This window comes from Sturnus vulgaris, chromosome W, assembly GCF_052056855.1.
Source record: "Sturnus vulgaris isolate bStuVul1 chromosome W, bStuVul1.hap1, whole genome shotgun sequence".
NCBI lineage: Eukaryota > Metazoa > Chordata > Aves > Passeriformes > Sturnidae > Sturnus > Sturnus vulgaris.
The window spans coordinates 29,995,950-30,018,718 of record NC_142282.1 but is presented as its reverse complement, the minus strand read 5'-3'; the positions used below and the strand labels follow the sequence as shown (position 1 = coordinate 30,018,718).

The window sequence follows — 22,769 nt, the reverse complement described above, 5'->3', positions numbered from 1 at the left end:
AGCTAGGTGCTGGCTCTAGGGGAAGGCCAAGAATAACCCTACGGCACGTTTCATTAGCATTCCTCTGAGCCATCTCTTTAATTAATTCAGCTTGTACCACTGGATCAGACACCTGTCTTTCCACTTGCGCAAGAAGGCGGTCCACAAACTGTAAGAAATTCTCAGAAGCAAACTGTTTAATGTTAACATAACTGCCTTTAGTATCTACTGTTGGTAATTGATTATAAGCTTTTTCTGCAACATTGCATATTTTATCCTGGATCAGACCTGGATAGTACTCTGCTTTGGCTTTCGGGGCAATGCCAATCCTTTTCCCCACATAGGTGTTCATATGTTATGTCATTATTTTCTGCATCTTTTACATCATCTGAGCTTTTCAAAAGCTCTAGTAAAAGCACTTTCAAAGATCTTTTCCACACGCTTTCCCATAGATCATATTCTGAAGGAGTTAACAGACATCGGAAAAGCTCTTTGATATCATATGGAACCAGTTCGTTTGAGTTAAAGGTGGCTCTCATCATGCCTTTAAAGATGTCACTATTTCTACCAAATTCTCTCTTTACTTTACAAATTTCCTTTTTTATCTTGATAGGACAAAGGTTGATAACTTCTTCTACCATTCCTCTTACCAAGATAAACTACAGGAGCAACTGGTGGTATATACTCTTTTCCTTGGTGTTGACTTTCAGGGCTGTGCATCCCCCCCCACCTGGACCGGGGAGCTGCCCACCCCCCCCCCCACCACGGGGACACCATCCGTTCCGCAGGGGCTGTGAGCTGACCCCTCCCCACCCCACCGGCACTGAACTCAGCAGGGGCTCCACTGCCCTCCCCCCCCCCCCGCAGCAGCTTGGAGGGAAGGAATGTGAAACCGGAGCAGGGGAGGGGTGGTGGGATCCAGGGTTGCAACACCTGTGGGCGGGTTCGCTGGGTGCCGTGCAGGGCGGGGTCTTGGAGGGGGGAGGGGGGCAGTGGATCCAAGGGCAGGGATGGATTATGGGAGGGGACAGGCTTAGGGGCAGGGACCAGAGGGTGAAGGGGGTTGCGGGATGAAGGAGGAGACACGTGGCTGCCACCATATGGGACCCCCCCCGCTACGGGCTGTATGGCATGGCCAGAGCTATCTGGGACCCCGACACCTTCAGGCGTAGCCACGTGGCCGTTCCCCAGAGGGGCAGGGAATAAGGAAGAAGGGCTGACAATTTTCGAAAAATTATCAGAACCGGGATACCGGGGAGGACCCAGGGACTCAGAGCAGCCACAGCAGTGCTGGGCGTCCTGCACCCCCCAGGGAGACCCGTGGGTCCCCTCCAGGTCCGGGTTATAGGATTTTGGGATAAGGAAAGGTGAGTCTGAACCGTTTTGCTGCTGCTCCCTGCTGTTTTCTGTCTGAATTAAGTTTCCGAATTTCTATGAAAATCAGGAGGAATGCAGAAGCTGTTTTATCTCCATTTTCCACTTTTAAAGTTAATAAATCCCCTATTTCGTCCCAAAATAAAATCGAATTCATATTTTGCAATTCAAGGTCAGATTTTTCAACAGACAGCCAGCTGGCAAAACAGGCTAATTTTTTCTTAGATATTAAAACATTTCCTGAACTTAATATTTCCCTTAGTTGGTTTCTTATACTCTTTTGTAAGGCAGATTGCTGTAAGCCCATGATGTTTAGCAATTTGCCACTATATCTACCCGACTACAGTTAAAAACACAGGAAGAGAGTTAGTTGTTAAAACGTGCCGGGTACACTACGTTTTTCAGGCTTTACTGGATGCGGAGCCGATGTTAATTTTGCCGTTTCTGTCGGTAAAACCCACGTGGCACCCGCAGCGCTGTAGGGACTGAACCCGCCACAAAAACCCGCAAAAACAGCAAAAAACCGCAAAAAAAACCTCCGTGCCACCGCTTTGAAACCGATCAAATCTGCCTGCCTGCTGCTGCGCCTGGGTGACTGCGTCCAGCGCCCCCCGTCCGCGCACCACACAACTTTGCTGCGGGCACACTGAGCGGCGCGCATGCCTCGCACACGCCCGCGCCGTCTCTCTCCTCGAGAGCGGCGCCACGCCAGCCAAATGCCACCGGTGAGAACCCCCCGCAGAGCTTCAGAAACCCACCCGCCGCGAAAGGAGGCTTCCACTGAACTTTTTTTTTCTTGCAGGCAGAGGCATCTGAGTAACTGTAGTGGGTCTACATCCAGAACCGACCTGTCTGGGCTTCTGACAGGCTCCCGGTTCGTGCTTAATGGTCATCGAACTGCACAAAATGCAGGTTAAAGAAATTTAAGCTAGTTTATCATCTCCAAGGCTTCTTGAATCCCAAAAAGAGGAGTCACAGCCGAATGTGGGGTGCTCTGTAGAGACCATTCAAGTTGGGCGCCAACTGAGGCTTTTTCTCAGCCCTAAAATGGGGTTCTTCGCCCTTCCTCTGGTCTAGCTCAGGTGTTAGCGTGATGGCTCCCGGGGCCCTTGCCTCATGGATGTAAATTAGATAACAAAAGAGGCTCTTTTCCCTGATGAAGTTACAGGGTTTATTTCTCATGGGTAGTGAGGAAAAGAGGGAGCAAGAGAAAAAGAGACAGAGGTCAGGGGGCACAGATCTTTTCTAGGATCTGAAAAGGGGGTCTGGGAGAAATTGGATCCCAGCCAGCCCTGTATGGCCAGAAGGGGAGAGGGACCAAGCTACAGGGCATAGCAGGTGTCACGGAATGTACCATTTACAATGCATCTAGGAAATGCAACAGTCTTTCCTACCTGCTCGATCAGAGGCACTTTAGAAGAGCAGTATGGACCTGAGGGGCAGATGCACATACCTTCACACACCTCGCAGTGGGACTGTGGTTAGAGCTGGAGGTTTGATACCCTTCCTGATAATTTGAGCCGTTAAAACAAAGCCAGCGGTAACAGACCAAGTGAAAATACAATGCCAGGTTGCGGAAAAAGAATGTTACCTATCTGAACACCGACATAAATTCCCCATCATTCTCTTTGTTTAGGAGACCAAGCCAATGCCCGTGTAAATGAAAACAAGTGTGAATATTGATTTTTCTTGAATCAAGACTCAGCTTTATGTCCAAGTCAAAGGCCAATAAACCAGAAAGGCTCCGCTGAGCACAGTGCAGAACTAACATGGAAGACAGTAATTTGACCTCTTATGTAAGCAGTGTTTGCTGGGGTCTTCATGCTGGAGAACAGGAATCAATAACACGCACTCAATATGAATGCAAAGAGCAGAGTCTTTATTTTTAACAAAGAGATGATTTTTATACGTTTTCAGTGGTTACTTAGAGTTTGTTACAAAGAGTACAATTGGTTACACAAAAGACGTATTGTCTTGGGGTGACTGTATGATGCCTATATCCCCAAATCGTCTGTTCTCTTGGTGTTGAATATTAAATTCTGCAACTTTAAGACTGGTTCCAGGAGTGAAAGGGCAGAGGGGGGAAGAAGAAGTGCAGAGTTTGTTATCAGAGACTGCACTGGCTCCCCCTCATTCCTGCTCTCAGACTGTGTTGTCTGCGGTGGACAGCGAGAGAGAGCTCTCCTTTCCTCTTGGTTAGTTTTTTGGCTAGCTGAGGCAGAGAAGCCCCCTGGATTGTTTTTTTGTTGTTTTTTTTTCCCCCATTTTTTTTCTGTTTTCCTGGAACTGTTTGAACCTGCTTTGGACTGAAAACCCAGAAGAGCACCGGGAGCTCACACCTGTGGCCCAGCGGGCCTGGCCTGGGCCGCGGCATTCCCCAGCACCAGAGGGACTGAGAGCAGACTGAGTGAGCCGGGCAGCCCACGGAAAGAACTCTTCTAAATCTGCCATCTCCTCGGAATGGCGAGAGGTTTTGCTGTGTGATATTGTTCATTGTTGCGCTGGGAGGTGTGTTGCCTGTTGAATAAACAGTTCTTTTTTTTCCACTTCTCTCCAATTTTTTTTTCCTTTTCCTTTTTCCCGAGGGACCTCATTCAGAGGTTTCCTCCCAAATTTGCCCTAAACCAGGACAGATACTTTTGGCGCCCAAACGCGGGGCTTGAGAAAGTGGAAAAAAAACCTGTTCTGATTGCATTTTGATTATATCTACTCTGTATTGGGGTAAAGCAGTCAGTAACCATGTTGTTTGAAGTCATAATGTCTGCTGTGTCTGTCGGGGTAGAGGCCTTTATGGGTCTCGGGTCCCTAGGCTTTTTTGAGGTTTTAATACCTTTCTGGTCTCTAGGCTTATTTTCTTATCCAGAGATAGCTCCAGTAGTGTCCCTAACGTGCAGTTTTTTCAGTAGAGGAGCACAAATTAGAATAGCTATTGTGCTGGGCTCAGTGATAATGATTTATAGAAAGTTCATAAATCTACTGGAGTTTGTTCTAGGTATCTATGGTTTATGGTTTCTTTGTCCTACCCTGCATCCCAGTTCTAATAGCATGTTTTGGGGGTTCATTAGTAATTGCACACAGTTTGTTAGAGGAGGAGCAGGGGATGAGGCTTTTCAGCCTTTGCTTTCTTTTTTCTCCCTTGAATCTGTTAAGTCAATTTTTGAGGATGTTCAGTTTCCCCTGAATGTCAAGGAAACTGCAGTCCTGGTATTTAATCTAGTAAGCTTCCTCTACACAGTCTGCAGCCTCTCTAGAGTGAGGGCTGAGGTGTCCAGAGGAGCTGATGGGACCCCTGACCCAGGAGTAGGCCCAGGTGTGGAAAATTCTGAGTGGTGTGGGGAATGGGAGAGAATGGGCTGAACACTGAAGAAATTTTCTGATCCCCCAGCCTGGGAATTTTCACATGAACAAATTCAGAACCCAGACGAGGTGGGGAAATACCTGGAAGAAAAGTGTCATGATGATTCTAATGAGAAAAGGATCATTGCAATAAGCTGGGCCTTAGCATATGCTTATCGCACACTGCTAGATACTGTAGGGCAGCAGAGAGAGGCAGGGGGGCAGGGAGATAAACCAGCCAATACTCCAGTCACTCAGGCTGTAGCTAAACCAGATAGTAAACCTAAGCCACTGGCAGTTGCTGCAGGAAGAAAACACACCAGCAAAACTGATCGGCCAGTGGACAATGATGATGAGGGGGAAGGGCCCTCAAGGCAGGCTTCCGATACAAAATCAGAAGTCAGGGCAACTGGCACAGGATCAGAAGCCAATATTGAGTCCCTATCTCTGAAAGACCTTCGTGGCCTGAGAAAGGATTACACCCGACGACCTGATGAATCTATAATTAGTTGGCTGGTCCGTCTCTGGGATGCTGCAGGCGAGGCTACAATTCTGGATGGCACTGAAGCCAGGCATTTGGGATCTGTGTCACATGATCCAGCTATTGACCAAGGAATGATGAGGGGGCTAATCCTCAGAGTCTCTGGGCACGGGTCCTGGAAAGTGTGGCACAAAGATACCTGTGTGCAGACGATCTCTATATGCAGCAAACCCAATGGAAGACCATAGAACAAGGGATTCAATGCTTGAGAGAAATGGCAGTGGCAGAGATTGTCTTTTCAGATGACCTAACAACTAGGAATACAGACTTGGTACCATGTACACCTGTGATGTGGCGAAAAATTGTACGACTTGGGCCACAAGAATACTCTTCTGCTTTAGCAATAATGAAGGGGGATGACAGGGAGGAGACCGTGCTTGATATGGCGAAGAAGCTACGAGCATATGCAGATGCTGTGCATGGCCCAACAGATGCCAGAATTGCAGCTGTGGAAACACGTCTGCAGAAATTAGAAGATAGGATGGAGGAGAATCATAAGAGACTCAGGGAGGAGATTAAAGAGGACATTCTCCAAATCTCGGCTATACGGATCAAAGCTTCTGGCCCCAAACGTAAACGCTCCCCAGATGGGGAGAGAAGACCCTTCTCACGAGCTGAATTGTGGTCTTTCCTGCGTGATTCTGGAGAAAACATGAAGAAGTGAGATGGAAAATCTACTACTGCTCTGGTAAAACGGGTGCTTGAATTGCAGGACAGCGAGATGCAGAGAGGGAGTTCCACTAAAAGGGAAGCAGCTCCAGTTGCCCATAGCCAAACTGCCAATTACGATGATGATGATGATGATGATATGTCCGATCCCCTTGAAGGAACCTCCAAGACATATGCTCGAGGAAAGAAGAATAACCAGGCTTAGAAGGGACCTGCCTCTAGCCAGGTAGAGGCTAGGGAAAACTGTGATTTTTGGACTGTGTGGATTCGTTGGCCTGGCACATCTGAAACACAAAAATATAAGGCCTTGGTTGAATCCGGTTTGCAGTGCACACTAATCCCATCAAGACATGTGGGGACAGAATCTGTTTCTATTGCTGGTATAACAGGGGGATCACAGGATTTTACTTTGGTGGAAGCAGAGGTGAGCCTGACTTAAAATGAATAGAAGAAACACCCTATTGTGACTGGCCCAGGAGCCCCACGCATTTTGGGCATAGACTTCCTCCAAAATGGGTATTTCAAAGATCCAAAGGGACTCAGGTGGGCTTTTGGAATAGTTGCTGTAGAGGCAGAGGGCATTAAACGATTGAACACCTTGCCAGGACTATCAGAAAACCCATCTGCAGTAGGACTCCTGAAGGTGAAGGAGCAACAAGTGCCAATTGCCACCTCAACAGTGCACCGCCGGCAGTACCGGACGAATCGAGATGCCGTGGTCCCCATCCACAAAATGATCCGTGAGCTGGAGAGCCAAGGGGTGGTCAGCAAAACCCACTCACACTTCAACAGCCCCATCTGGCCTGTGCGTAAATCTGAAGGAGAATGGAGATTGACCATAGACTATTGTGCATTAAATGAGGTGAATCCACCTGTGAGCTCTGCTCTGCCGGACATGGTGGAACTCCAGTACGAGCTGGAGTCCAAGGCAGCAAAGTGGTACGCCACCATTGACATCACCAATGCATTTTTCTCCATTCCTCTGGCAGCAGAATGCAGGCCTCAGTTTGCTTTCACCTGGAGGGGTGTGCAATACATGTGGAACCGACTGCCCCAGGGGTGGAAACACAGCCCCACCATTTGCCATGGGCTGATCCAGGCTGCATTAGAAAAGGGTGATGCTCCAGAACATCTGCAGTACTTCGATGATATCGTGTGGGGGAACACAGCATCAGAAGTATTTGAGAAAGGAAAGAAAATCATCCAGATTCTCCTGAAAGCTGGTTTTGCCATCAAGAAAAGCAAAGTCAAAGGACCTGCCCGAGAGATCCAGTTCCTGGGAGTGAAGTGGCAAGATGGACGGCGCCAGATTCCCAGTGAGGTCATCAATAAGATCACTGCAATGTCTCCACCAACCAGCAAGAAGGAAACACAAGCTTTCCTAGGTGCCATAGGTTTTTGGAGAATGCACATTCCTGAGTACAGCTAGATTGTGAGCCCCCTTTTCCTGGTTACCCGCAAGAAGAACGATTTCCACTGGGGCCCTGAGCAGCAGCAAGCCTTTGCCCAGATCAAGCAGGAGATCGTTCATGCAGTAGCCCTTGGCCCAGTCAGGACGGGACCAGAGGTGAAGAACGTGCTCTACTCTGCAGCCGGGAACCATGGTCTGTCCTGGAGCCTGTGGCAGAAGGTGCCTGGTGACACACGAGGCCAACAACTGGGATTCTGGAGTCGAAGCTACAGAGGGTCCGAGGCCAACTATACTCCAATGGAGAGAGAGATCTTGGCCACCTATGAAGGGGTCCAAGCTGCCTCAGAGGTGGTTGGCACAGAAACACAACTCCTCCTGGCACCCCGACTGCCAGTGCTGGGCTGGATGTTCAAAGCAAAGGTTCCTCCTACCCACCATGCCACTGACGCCACATGGAGTAAATGGATTGCCCTCATCACACAACGCGCCCGTATTGGAAACCCGAATCGCCCTGGGATTTTGGAGATAATTACCAACTGGCCGGAAGGTGAAAACTTCGGTCTTGCCGACGAAGAGGAACAGGAACAAGTGACCCGGGCTGAAGAAGCCCCACCGTATAACCAACTGCCAGCAGATGAAACATGCTATGCTCTTTTCACTGATGGTTCCTGCCGCATCGTGGGGATGAACCGGAAGTGGAAAGCAGCCGTATGGAGCCCCACACGACAGGTTGCACAAGCTACAGAAGGAGAAGGTGGATGGAGTCAACTTGCTGTAGTCAAAGCTGTTCAGCTGTCCCTGGACATTGCTGAAAGAGAGAAGTGGCCAAAGCTCTACCTTTACACTGATTCATGGATGGTAGCCAATGCTCTGTGGGGTTGGCTGGAAAGGTGGAAAAAGGCTAACTGGCAACGTAGGGGAAAATCAATTTGGGCTGCTGACGAGTGGAAAGACATTGCCACTCGGGTAGAGAAGCTGCCTGTGAAAGTCCGTCACGTAGATGCCCATGTCCCCAAAAGTAGACCTAATGAGGAGCATCCATACAACAAACAGGTAGATCAGGCGGCACAGATAGAGGTGTCAAAGATAGACCTAGACTGGCAGCACAAGGGAGAGTTGTTCCTGGCTCGATGGGCCCATGATGCCTCAGGCCACGAGGGTAGAGATGCTACCTATAAGTGGGCACGAGACCGAGGGGTGGATCTAACCATGGACAGTATTTCTCAAGTTATCCATGATTGTGAGACGTGTGCTGCCATCAAGCAGGCCAGGCGGGTGAAGCCCCTCTGGTATGGGGGGCGATGGGCCAAATATAAGTATGGAGAGGCCTGGCAGATTGACTACATCACACTGCCCCAGACACGCCAAGGTAAGCGCTATGTACTGACCATGGTGGAAGCCACCACTGGATGGTTAGAGACCTACCCTGTGCCTCATGCCACTGCTCGGAACACCATCTTGGGCCTTGAGAAACAAGTTTTGTGGAGGCATGGTACCCCTGAGAGAATTGAGTCAGACAATGGGACTCATTTCAAGAATAACCTTATCAACACCTGGGCCAAAGAACATGGTATTGAGTGGGTGTACCATATCCCCTACCATGCACCAGCTGCAGGGAAGGTGGAGAGGTACAATGGACTGTTAAAAACACTTTGAAAGCATTGGGTGAGGGATCTTTTAAGAATTGGGAGCAGCATTTAGCAAAGGCCACTTGGTTAGTTAACACCCGAGGTTCCACAAATCCAGCAGGCCCTGCGCAGTCTGAGTCCTTGCATACAGTAGATGGAGATAAAGTCCCAGTGGTGCATGCCAGGGGTTTGTTAGGGAAGAGAGTTTGGATCAATTCTGCCTCAAATACAGACAAACCCATTCATGGGATTGTTTTTGCTTAAGGACCAGGTTGCACATGGTGGATAATTCAGAAGGATGGGACAACACAATCTGTACCTCAGGGAGATCTAATTGTTGGGTGTCAACCATATGTAAATATTACTATTGAATATCACTGTTAATGTCTGTCTATAGCTGTACCTTGCATATATATATGTGTGTATGATAATGATGTATGTGTTTATAGAATTAGTGTGTGTATCAGATATGGTAGTAAGCTGACGATATGGGGATAGGGGGTGGAATGTCTTGGGGTGACTGTATGATGCCTATATCCCCAAATCGTCTGTTCTCTTGGTGTTGAATATTAAAATCTTCAACTTTAAGTCTGGTTCCAGGAGTGAAAGGGCAGAGGGGGGAAGAAGAAGTGCAGAGTTTGTTATCAGAGACTGCACTGGCTCCCCCGCATTCCTGCTCTCAGACTGTGTTGTCTGCGGTGGACAGCGAGAGAGAGCTCTCATTTCCTCTTGGTTAGTTTTTTGGCTAGCTGAGGCAGAGAAGCCCCCTGGATTGTTTTTTTGTTGTTTTTTTTTCCCCCATTTTTTTTCTGTTTTCCTGGAACTGTTTGAACCTGCTTTGGACTGAAAACCCAGAAGAGCACCGGGAGCTCACACCTGTGGCCCAGCGGGCCTGGCCTGGGCCGCGGCATTCCCCAGCACCAGAGGGACTGAGAGCAGACTGAGTGAGCCGGGCAGCCCATGGAAAGAACTCTTCTAAATCTGCCATCTCCTCGGAATGGCGAGAGGTTTTGCTGTTTGATATTGTCCGTTGTTGCGCTGGGAGGTGTGTTGCCTGTTGAATAAACAGTTCTTTTTTTTCCACTTCTCTCCAATTTTTTTTTCCTTTTCCTTTTTCCCGAGGGACCTCATTCAGAGGTTTCCTCCCATTTTTGCCCTAAATCAGGACACGTATATGTGTTTATAGTAATTCTATTGGTTCATCTAAGATCTATCTTTCTACAGTCTAGTTATTGCGTAAGATACTCTTTGAAGTGGACATGGTATGTCAACTAAACAGGATCTTGCTTCCCCAGATGTCTTTTCCTTTGTTCTTGCTTATCTCAACGTTAAAATTTATGATTTTGTTTTTCTCCTATAGTCACGCCAAGGACACGGTAACCTTGAACAGCCCTTTAACATAACTAAGGTAGTTTTCTATAGACAGGCTGCAGAGCCAGAGGTCCTACTAGGCCGCCAACATCTCCCCCTTTCTTTTCAAGAACAGCATTGGCCATACGTCGAATTTGAAAGGAAAAACCCTGGATGATGCAACGTCCCATACATAACACAATTACTACAATTAGTACAATAATAATTCCTATCTTAAGGATATCCTTTACCCATGCAGAAATCCCAAAAGACATTAACCCGTCATCAAGGGGGTTGTGATTGACAGTAATCTTCTTAGCGTGATCTTGAAGCCATTCTAGCTGCTTCTGGATTGAATCACTATGATCGGACAAGTTAAAACAACACATTCCTTCAAAATCTTCACAGCCTTTACTTTGGGCCAACAAAAGGTAATCAATAGCTGCTCTGTTTTGAAGAATAGCTTGTCAGAGACTACTCATATCTTGAGCCATTTGGGACAGAACTTGTGTAGTGACATTGGCCTGTTTAGCTGTCCAGCACGCTAGGTGTTGGATCTCAGTTAGCGCTTGTGTTGTTCCCACTGGGGGTAGTAACGCTGCAAAAAATCGAGCGGTTCTACTCCATAGTTCCACTTCATCATTGCATTTATCATCTAATTCCGAGACTTGTCGTTTTTCCCTTCGATTTTTGGAAATGTTCCAGGCAATCAAATGATTATAAGAGGGTAGCATTAAAGATAACTTGCCAAGGTAACAAGGACCCCCATAAGCATGATGAGGTATTCCTTGCCAGGCTCTATCTCCACAGATTAAATATAGGCCTTGAGGTAGGGAAAGGGGCTTAGAAATGTCTAAGTGAATATGACCTGAACCCCACCCATAGGGGGATGATCCACAATGTTCACTACTATTGTAAAACTTACGAGGGGTTAGCCAGACTTGTTTTTTAGATTCGTTAATGTTCCAACTAGTCTGCCCAAAATACACACATCCGGAGTGATTTGCTTTTTGGCTGTCTAGTAAATTTAACTCTTGAGGATCCCATAGCAGGGTTGTATTTAGAGATTTGATTATTTTTGCCAGGCAGTGACTGTTGTTTTTTACTTCTGAGCAATTGATAGGGGGGGCTATAGTGATTTCTTGTGGTTGTACCGGTGACCCAATGAGGCAAGTTTTAAATGGGTCAGTGGCTGCACTAAGATGTAAACAAAAATTTGTGTTACCAGTTTTGTTGGCCCAAGCGATCCAGAAGTTCTCTTGAGGGAGGTTGATTGATTGCGAAAAGCACTGGGTAAGAGTCAAACATAGTGTTAGTAGCTTAATTAGCATCATTATTGCTATGGATTTTGCAGGCAACAGTATATTGGCTAGATATAATAATAGTACACCAAGCAGTCTCAACTAGCTTTGTATAATTTAAAATATACCACGCATGCAATGTTAAATTCCTTTCTTCTATTGATTCAAATAGGCTTATAGCTTCACTAACAGTTAAGTCAGGCAGTTTTAACCACTTTCTAAGTGATTCTAAAGGTCTTACTGATTGGCGTTCCTGACATTCATTACATCCATAAAAGCAAGTATAAATATCACTGGAGTTATACTCCCTTTTACAATTTCCACATAAGAAAGTTCCTAATTTCCATACTACACAACCGCAACGAGGAAATAATACTTCTTGTATTCTAGACCTAAGATATTTCTGTACTAGTCTACGCAAATCAATCACATCTGGAAAGTCTGGGATATTAGGGTGTGTTCTTATTGGTTCCTTGAGAATAATGATTAGGATCGGGATGAGATCTTGCACTCTATTCATCCACCGTTGAATTTGGCTCCGTGTCTTCTCCAGTTTCCTCAATCTTTGATATCCAAGGCTTGACCCACTTGGCTGGGATCCAATTAGGTTTAGCACCTGTTAATACACAAGCATAACCCCGTCCCCATGTCAATAATTGGTGGGGACCAGTCCATTGTTGTGATTGGGGTTCCCATACAGATACTTGTATCTTATGAACAGTCAAAGATTCATCCTTGCAAAAATGCAGTGTAATGGGCAACATTTGGGTTTTTAGCTCAGGGCGTTCCATCCACATTTTCCAATTGTGGACATACAATGTTTTTGCTACGATTTCTTGTGGAGAGAGGGTGACATTCCCCTCCCTTTGTAAAGCAGAGAAAAGGCGTTTAAGGTCTTGATGTTTGCGTTCTACAATAGCTTGCCCAGTACTATTGTGAGGTACTCCTGTGACATGGGTAATGTTCCATCTACGTAGGAACTCACGTGAAGTAGAACTAACATAATTAGGACCGTTATCTGTTTTTATTTGTTGTAGGACACCAAGCACTGCAAAAGCTTCTAACCAGTGTCTGCAGGTTGCCTTACTTTTGGCGTTTATCATAGGCATTGCCCATACTAGTCTGCTACAGGTATCAACAGTGACATGTACATGTTTAGAGCGTCCAAATGATGGCACGATTGTGACATCTGATTGAAACAATGTTCTAGGGTGGAGACCACGAGGGTTCACTCCTTGTAACTGGATTGGGGGTAGTTTTGCACAATCAGGACAACATGCTATGATACCTCGTGCCTGTCGTTTTGTTAGATGGAATTCCTTCTGTAGGCTTAATGCTGACTGGTGAAAAAAGGCATGAGAGGCAACGGCAAGGTCAAAATTACTGAGTCCAATGGCTGGTGAGGATACGATTTGGTCAATTTTGGCGTTTCCTTCTGATAAAAACCCTGGTAGATTGAGATGGCTGCGGATATGTGTTGAGAAAAAGGCATGGTGCCTGATATTAATTACATTTACTAGAAGAATGAGTTCATGATAAAATAAGGAGTTTGAGATTCGACCTATTAATGCGTTCCTCAATTCTTTCCAAGATAGAGGCAACAAACAAGGAAAGGCTAACGAGATTAATTTCTTGAAAGTCAAAGTGTTGAATAGCTAAGGTTACAGCCTTGAGTTCAAGTAATTGCACTGATCCTTCCAGATTTTGGTAAACTACGACATCCCAGTTGCCATTTTTCCATATTGCATATCCGAACCTTTTGGTCCTTCCACTGGCATCAGTAAAAACAGTGATCGCATTGGGAATTGGCTTAGAGTTTCGCAATGTTTGACCTTTTAGTGGGAGGTTAGTGGAAAACAAGGCATGTGACGGATAATGATTATCAAGTTCTAAGCCAATAGTGGCTGTAGTGAATGTATACGATAGTGATTGCCATTCAGTGCAAAGAGACAAATTATTTATGGGCACATAAAGAGAAGATGCATCAACTCCAAAAACAGTATGCACTCGTTGGCGTGCTTTCAGAATTAAGGATCCTAAATGATCAATACGTCTTGTAACAGAGGAAGTGGGGCTACATGCTAAAAACACCCATTCCAATAAGAAGAAAGTCTTGAATGATTCCTGCCCAATTATAGCCATTTGTTCAGCAGGGTAGTTAATGATATAAAGGTTTATTGGTATGGTAGGATCAAACCTAAAAGCAGTTGTACAATGCAACTTTTAGCAATTATTTCCAGGGCTTGTTTCCCTTCTTGGGTTAATTCCCTTTTATCATTAATGTCCTTTGAACCTTGTAACAATTTTCTTAAAGTATCTAAGTCTTGATTTGAAATACCTGCCCATGTACGTATGCTTTGAATGTCTCCTAGAAGCTTTTGCACATCATTGACTGTTTCAATATTTGCATGTAAAGTTACCTTTTGAGGCACAAAGCGAGCTTGTGTTATTTTAAAGCCCAAGTAAGACCAAGGGTCGGAGAATTGCACCTTTTTTTCTGCCACTTTCAATCCCCACTTTTCTAATTCTAGCAATAATTCCTTTTGTTTTAAGTGGGGTAATGGAAATTCATTTGCGACTAAAATGTCATCCATATAATGATATGTTAGAAAATTTGGATTATTAAGTCTCCATTGATGTAAGGCTTGGTCTACAAACCATTGACAAATTGTAGGACTATTTTTCATACCTTGAGGGAGTACCACCCACTCATATCTTTTCATAGGTGCACTGTGATTAATGGAGGGCACACTAAATGCAAATCGTTTGGTATCTTCAGGGTGCAACGGAATGCTAAAAAAGCAATCTTTGATATCAATAATAAACAGGTGATAGTTTTTTGGTAAACCAGCTGGCGATGGCAAACCTGGTTGCAGAATTCCTAAAGAGTGCATTTGATTATTGACTGCCCTTAAGTCATGTAAAAATCTCAATTTTCCCGACTTTTTTTTGTATAACAAAAACGGGGGTATTCCAGGGACTCATAGAAGGTTGTAAATGACCAAAGGCTAATTGTTCTTGTACTAATGAATGGAGATGCTCTTATTTATCTTTAGTGATGGGCCACTGAGCCACCCATACTGGTTGGTCAGATTTCCATGTTAGTTGTATAGTGGGTCGAGCACCTATCGGCTCAGTGGCCTCCCCTGAAAATGTTGGTTGGTTAAAATGACATTCCATTGACTAAGCGTGTCTCTACCAAGGATCCAAAGAGGAGTGTCTAGTACATAAGGTTTTACTACAGCCTTGTTTCCCTCTTTATCAGTAATTTCTATGAATTCCTGACTTTGTAAAGTACAGGTGGTTCCAGCAACTCCTAAGATTTGCTCATTTAAGAGTGTAGTGGGCCACTGCTGAGGCCAAGCAGTTAGTGGTATTATGGTGACATCTGACCCAGTGTCTAGCATCATTGAATGTTCAAGCATTTCGGAATCATCGATATTATCAGAATACAATTTTACGGTTACTTGCCGGGTCGGTCTATCACTAGTCATGACTTGAGCAAAGGCAATTAAGGGTCCGGTACTACCAAAACCACCAGATCTTTGTGAATTAGTAGCTGTTGGAACCTGGGGAAGAAAAGGAACAAGTTGAGCAATTACACTACCTTGTGGAATGAACATTGGTGGGGAAAAGACTTTCACTACTATTCTGATAACACCACTATAATCAGCATCAATTACACCAGGTAAAACGAAAATGCTGTCTAAAGTGGCCGACGATCTCCCTAGCAATAATGCGGCCATACCGCCACCTAGTGGACCTTTGGTAGTACTCTCGATGACGGTAACAGAATCATCAAAAATAGTCACGGAGTCTCTAGTTACCAAATCGACTCAAGCGCTCCTTTTTGTGGTGGGGAGCATGTTGTAGACACAGCCATGGCTACTGAGGGGTTCTTTTTGTTCGCAGCGCCCCCCCTTACAGCTCATCTCGTTTCCCGCCAACCGTGTCCCATCCTTTTTAAATTTGATCGGCATTCATTTGCCTTGTGGCCAAACTTTTCGCATCGGCGGCAAGTGCCGACAAATGATGTAGATGTGAGGTTCGTATTGTTATTTTGTTGTTGTTTTGCCAAACGTGAAAGACAATGCTTTCTAATATGTCCGGTATGATGGCAATTTTAGCGTGTATTGGGAGGGCCTTTGTCCCCGTTCCCTTGCTTGTGTGCTTGAGTAATGGCTGCAGCTAAAGCAGCAGCATGAATTCGAGCTTTGTCCTTTTCAATTTCTAAAGGGGCTCGTGAACATTGTTCAATCATTTGTATTATTGTCCTATGAGCTGGTAATGCTGCTAATAATCGCTTGCAGGTTGCATTTGCATTTTGCATAGCTATTTCTTTTACTAAAGTACCTTTCATATCAGGAGGGATATCTGGTGCTACCTCTACTCCTTCTTTAATCCTGTCCACAAAAGACAAAAAGGATTCATCTTCCTTTTGCTGAATATGTAAATAAGGTTGTCCAGGCTTACCTACTTGGGGCAAGTTGTTAAAAGCTTCTAAAGCAGCAGACTTGCTTTGAGCTAAAATGCGAGCCCCTAACATTGCCTGTCTTTGTGGATCGATGAATTGACCATTTCCCATAAGCACATCTAGCGTGGCAAAGCGTAGAGGATCACCTTGCGGCAAATTGACATTATCTAATTGTTTAAGCTCCAATCTTTGTTGCCACTTTGCTAAAAATAACAGACAACTAGTAGGTCCTAGTCCTAAGTTCAAACATAGCCTTAAGGTCAGCAGGGACGAGTTCTTGATATTTTAGCAATGCTTCTACTTGTCGCCTTACCAAGCGATTATCAACACCGTAGTCCATTACAGATTTTTGAACCCTTGCTATCATTTGCCAGTCTAAGGGCTGCCAAGCATTATTACCACCAGTTCCTCGCACCACCGGAGCTGAGACAAACTGAAAATCTCCTGTCAACTCAGCATTTGTTACCACTCCTTTCCACCTCTTATTCATGTCAAAAGAAGGGTCTTTGGGGATGGAAGTTTTGTCAGGACCTTTCCCTGAGCCTCCCGAGCCTCCCAAGCCTCCCGAGCCTCCTGAGCCTCCTGAGCCTCCTTTGTTCCACCAACGCTGAAAAGAGTCATTAAAGGTAGTTAACAATCCCGTCCCTTCCTTTTCTGTAGAATGAGAAACATTTGTGTTTTCAAATTCAGAAGGCATTATTGGGGGTAAACCTTTAGATGTTAGAAATTGATTTGCAGTAGGCATATCCCACTCCCCAGCTTAACCAAATTGATAATGTTCTGTCGGCGTTGAGATGTAGAAGTATTCAGTGCAGAAAAAGAATTTTCCTCTAAAGTTTTGAGGCCGGAGAGAATGGCGTTATGGGCCTTTTTATATGCTTCCCGAATAGTTTTACTTTTGGAACCCTTATCAAGCCGCTTCATTTCACCTAACAGTTCATGCATGGTTTCAGTCTGCTTTTGCAGTGTGGACTGTAAATCGTCCGTGTCCATTTCTGTTTCTTCGGGAAGAGGCACAGTCGCTGGGTTGAAAGTGGAAGGTGAGGGCAGATGCAACACGGAGTCAGTATTAGTGGGATTAGCGGGCGCTACGCTCCTTGTTACTGGGGGTGCCGTAGGTACCGAGGGCGCAGAGGGTGCCGTAGGTGCCGGGGGTGCAAAGGATGGCACATTATGAACATCGGTAGGGTCCCAGGGTGGTATTAAATCATCATAGGGGCCACGGGCCGCAGGGGCTGACATGTACGCGGGTGGGACAGTAGCAGACTCTTGGGTGAGTTTACCAGCAACGGCAGTGACCATGGTCTATGCTGCTAGTTCCAGCTCAATTTCAGCACCCATTTGTTCAATTAACATGCGCAGCTGCCGGTACATAGGAGCTAAGGATTTTACCTCCTTATTCCCAGTTTGTATAGCTTCCCACAAATCTGCCCCGACTTCTTGCCAAGTAGTCTCTTTAAAAACATCGGTAGAGTCTTTTAAAAAACCACGACGTTTAGCCCAATACAGTAAATTCACGAGCGAAGACCGATCAACAGTCTCTCCTTTCTTTTGGGCAAGTTCCATTAAGGCATCAACAGTAGCCTTCTAGATAGCTGACACCGTGTTTCCCATCCCGCAAATTTTTAACAGCCGTCTAAGGCTCCGACTCACTGGTCGACAGTGGCCACTCGCGCCTCTCTCGGACGCCCGGTCGCAACCGCTGCAGGCAGTCAACCATCTCCTAGGCGGCACGCACAGAGACCCTCCACATAAAAGTCTGTCTGTTAAGCAGTCTGGCCCCTTCGGATCATCACGTCGGGGTCACCAAGATTCTGGGGTCTTCATGCCGGAGAACAGGAATCAATAACACGCACTCAATATGAATGCAAAGAGCCGAGTCTTTATTTTTAACAAAGAGATGATTTTTATATGTTTTCAGTGGTTACTTAGAGTTTCTTACAAAGAGTACGATTGGTTACACAAAAGACGTATATATGTTAATAGTAATTCTATTGGTTCATCTAAGATCTATTTTTCTACAGTCTAGTTATTGCATAAGATACTCTTTGAAGTGGACAAGGTATATCAACTAAACAGGATCTTGCTTCCCCAGATGTCTTTTCCTTTGTTCTTGCTTATCTCAATGTCAAAATTTATGATTTTGTTTTTCTCCTATAGTCACGCCTAGGACACGGTAACCTTGAACAGACCTTTAACATAACTAAGGTAGTTTTCTATAGACAGGCTGCAGAGCCAGAGCTCTTACTAGGCCGCCAACAGTGTTGGAATGGTTCCCCATTCAAAAGGAAGGATGTCAAATGCTTCTTTGGAAATATTTTAACTTCTGTGCATTTCTTTCTTTGTAATGAACTAATCTCTAACAAGGCAGGACGTGATTGTGTTCAGTAGAAACAGATCAATGGCAACATTTAGCCTAAAGGTTTTATGAGATTGATCAGGAAGTTCGATTTAGATTTAAAGGTACTGTAGTCATATTTAATTTTATTTCTCTCTGTACTTGAGTCTCTTAAACAGGGACCTTCAATTGGACAGGAACGGGAAACTGAAGCAAATTTTAATGGATGACGTAATGGCTTACCCAGAAGCATTTTGTGGGAATTGATTTCTTCTAGGTATCCATCAGCCAACATTTTGGTGTGAAGGAAATCTTCAAACAGGTAAAACAAAAATTCCCGTTGGTTTAAAACCCGACTGCTATATTAATTTTTCACTTTTGAGAAAATTTTCATGACCTTTAAAATTCAGACTCTTTCAAGTATTGTTTCAGCCATTGAAGAAAGTGCTTTTGATAGAGATAGGAGAGGGAAACCAAAACATTTCTCAGAGCAGCACTTTGAACTCTGTCCTTGTTACAAATGGCAATTGAGCAAATTCATTTGCCTTTGGAACAGAAAACAACAAGGTAACAGGCTTATCATTACGGATTTGAGTGATCCAAGTTCTTTAGATAGTAAGTGATCTATTCAAGATGATCTCTTACTGAAATAGATCCATTTTGAGAAGGGATATGGATTTCTTAGAAGAAAGCAAATCCCTGTGTTAAAACGGTTTGGTGGGTGGTTTTTGTTGTTGTTTTGCTTTTCGAACTTGCAAGGCACAATCGACTTCATAGTTCGAGATCCAAATAAGACCACGACATTCCAAACAGGTGTTTCTTTTTGGTTGTTTTTCAATCGGTATATCTTTGGATTGCAACCAGTAGAACTGTGCTTGAACTGGAAAGAAGTAGCTGAGGTTTTAGAAGTGGAACATACGGTGGAACAGTAAGCTGAGAGCATTGTGCAAGGAGAGGAAAGAGGGGAAAATGGTAAGAGTTTCCTGAGTCGGAAGGGACCCCTAGGGATCGTCCAAGTCCAACTCCTGTCCCTGCACAGACACTCCAACAGTCCCACCCTCTGCATCCCTGAGAGCATTGGACAAACGTTCCTGGATCTCTGGCAGCCTTGGAGCTGTGCCCATTGCCTGGAGAACCTATTCAGTGCCTGACCAGCCTCTGAGGAAAAAAGCCTTTCCCTGATAGCCAGCCTAATCGTCCCCTGACACAGCTCCTGGCATTCCCTTGGCTCCTGTCCCTGGTCGCAGAGAGCAGAGAGCAAAGCTGTCCCTGTGCTGCCCTTGAGATGAGCTGAGAGGTCCCAAGTGAGGTGTGAGCTCAGTGTCCTCTCTGCAGCTGAACCAAATGCCCTCAGCCACTCTTTGTATGGCTTCCCCTCCAGCCTCTTCACTATCTCTGTGTCCTTCCTTTGGACATTTCTCCAATAGCCTGAGGTCTTTCTGACGTTGTGACATCCAAAATTGCCCGCAGGGCTTGAAGAGAGCACAGTCCCAGCCCAGAGCAGAGCAGGACAATCACCTCTCTCGAGCGAGCGGTGCCACAAGATAGGGACAGTTGTCAAAAATCAGCTGGAGAAACAAATCTAACAGAGAAACGAGATCTAGGCACAGGAAATGGAAGAAGCAGAGGAAGAAGAAGATGAGGAGAGGATTCCTTGTAAAAGTGAAGAAAATGAGCATGCAGAACAGGGACTAAGCATTATGCAGGCAAGTGAGCAAGAGAATAATTTTGAAAGTTAAGGCAGTTTTGTCCAAAAGAAGGAGGAATAGGAAGTCTTTTTGCTGAGAATGAATAGAAAGGTATTTTCCGTTAAGTTTGTATACGAAGCGCACAGGGCTCTCCATCCTTTTGTGGGAAAATGGAGTGTGTAAAGCTGCCAATCATTTTGGAGCGAATTTGGAGGTTTTTGGGGTCCCAGGTGAATTTTGGGTTGAATTCTGGGGATTTGGGGATTCCCAGGTGAATTGCGGACAGGGGAGGGGGGATTTGGGGAGATCCAGGTGAGTTTTGAGGGGTCCCAGGTTGATTTTGGGGGAGAATTTTTGGAATTTTGGGGGATCCCGGGGAGCGAGGTTTGGGGTTGTGTTGGTTTGAAATAAAATGAGTGAGAGACTCCAAGTCAGTTATACAATTTTATAGGAGAAAAGAGAAAAAATAAAATACATGCAATAATATAAAAGAAAAAACCACCAACAAAGTCAGAAATACAACCTGACACCCTGTCAGTCAGGGTGTTGGTAGCAGTCCGTATAAATGGTGGCTGCAGTCCTCCTGGATGACAGATGTGGTTCAGTTGAAGCAGTGCTCCTGTAGAAGGTGCAGTTTTCCTCCAAAGATCCAGAGATGATGTGGAAAAAGGTCAGACCTTTCTCTGGGATGCAGTGGAAAGGACTGCCTTGGTGTTCCAAATCTCAGTTTTTATCTAGGTAGGAAATGTTTGGCTCCTCCCCCTGGCTGGAGCATCTCCCAATGGGATGATGTAATCTTATCAGTCACACAAGCGGACTTAATGTCCCATTAATAGAATATATCTTCTGGTGGAAGGATGGGTTGTGAAAAGATAACGATGATCATCCCCCTGATCTTATCAGATGGCACATCAGCAGAGGCTATCTCCCACAGAGATAAGGATCACCACCCCTCCCACATTTTAACAGATGGTGATAGAAGACACATTTTTGCATTGTACCCCAGGACCTAATCCACCCCTTATTCTATTACCATCTACATCATACCCAAACCAGTACCCTGTTACAGATATATAATATAAAATGAAACCTTACCAACAGTTCTCACTAAAAATTAGGTCTCCTTGCAGTACACAATGGGTTTCCCCATCTTTCTGCATTACCCACCAAGTGCAAACAGGTCCTTGAGCAAAAACAATCCCATGGATCGGTTTGCCTTTGCCTGTGGTGGGATTAATCCAAACAGTCTTTCCTAAAATACCTTTCATGTGTGCCTCAGGGACCTTGTCCCCATCCACTGTGTGCAGGGGTTCAGAGTGGGCAGGACCGGCTCGATTGATGGACCCTCGGGTGTTAACCATCCAGGTGGCTTTGGCCAAGTTCATTTCCCAATTTCTGAAGGTTCCACCACCTAGTGCTTTCAAAGTAGTCTTAAGGAGTCCATTAGACCTTTCAACTTTCCCGGAAGCTGGCGCGTGGTAAGGGATATGATATATCCATTCAATACCATGTTCTTTGGCCCAGGTGTTGATAAGGCCGTTCTTGAAATGGGTTCCCTTGTCTGATTCAATTCTCTCAGGGGTACCATGCCTCCAAAGGACTTGTTTTTCTAGGCCCAAGATGGTGTTCTGGGCAGTGGCATGAGGCACAGGGTGGGTTTCTAACCATCCTGTAGTTGCTTCCACCATGCTCAGTACGTAGCGCTTGCCCTGGTGGGTTTGGGGAAGGGTGATGTAGTCAATTTTCCAGGCTTCCCCATACCTGTACTTTGACCATCGTCCACCGTAACACAGAGGCTTCACCCGCTTGGCCTGTTTGATTGCGACACAGGTCTCGCAGTCGTGGATGACCTGTGAGATGCTGTCCATGGTAAGGTCCACCCCTCGGTCACGGGCCCATCGGTATGTTGCATCTCTCCCCTGATGACCAGAGGCATCATGGGCCCAACGAGCTAGGAATGATTCTCCCTTGTGCTGCCAGTCTAGATCTACCTGTGATACTTTCACTTTGGCAGCTCGGTCCACCTGCTCGTTGTTGTGATGTTCTTCATTAGCCCGGCTTTTGGGTACATGTGCATCCACGTGTCAAACCTTTATGGTCAATTTCTCTACTCGGGCAGCAATGTCCTGCCAAATCTCAGCTGCCCAGATGGATTTCCCTCTGCACTGCCAGTTGGCCTTTTTCCAGGGATCCAGCCATCCCCACAGAGCATTAGCTACCATCCATGAGTCAGTGTAGAGATAAAGCCTTGGCCACATCTCTCTTTCAGCAATATCCAAAAGCCACCTGGACGGCTTTTAGCTCTGCGACCTGACTCGATCCACCTTGTCCCTCGGTAGCTTGTGCAACCTGTCGTGTGGGGCTCCATAGTGCAGCTTTCCATTTCCGGTTAGTGCCTACAATTCGGCAGGAACCATCCGTGAAGACGGCATATCGTCTTTCAGTCTCCGGTAGCTCATTATATCGTGGGGCTTCCTCAGCACGTGCCACTTGCTCCTCTTCTTCTTCAGAAGACAATCCAAAAGTCTCACCTTCAGGCCAGTTTGATATTATTTCCAGAATCCCAGGGCAATTTGGATTCCCAATACATCAGCAGAGGATATCTCCCACAGAGATAAGGATCACCACCCCTCCCACATTTTAACAGATGGTGATAGAAGACACATTTTTGCATTGTACC

General features: G+C 45.6%; 1 pseudogene; it reads right to left on the bottom strand.

The window, feature by feature from the left end:
- Positions 1 to 8,456: 8,456 nt before the first annotated feature.
- LOC148220095 (uncharacterized) lies at positions 8,457 to 22,521 on the bottom strand (annotated as a pseudogene).
- Positions 22,522 to 22,769: the final 248 nt, after the last annotated feature.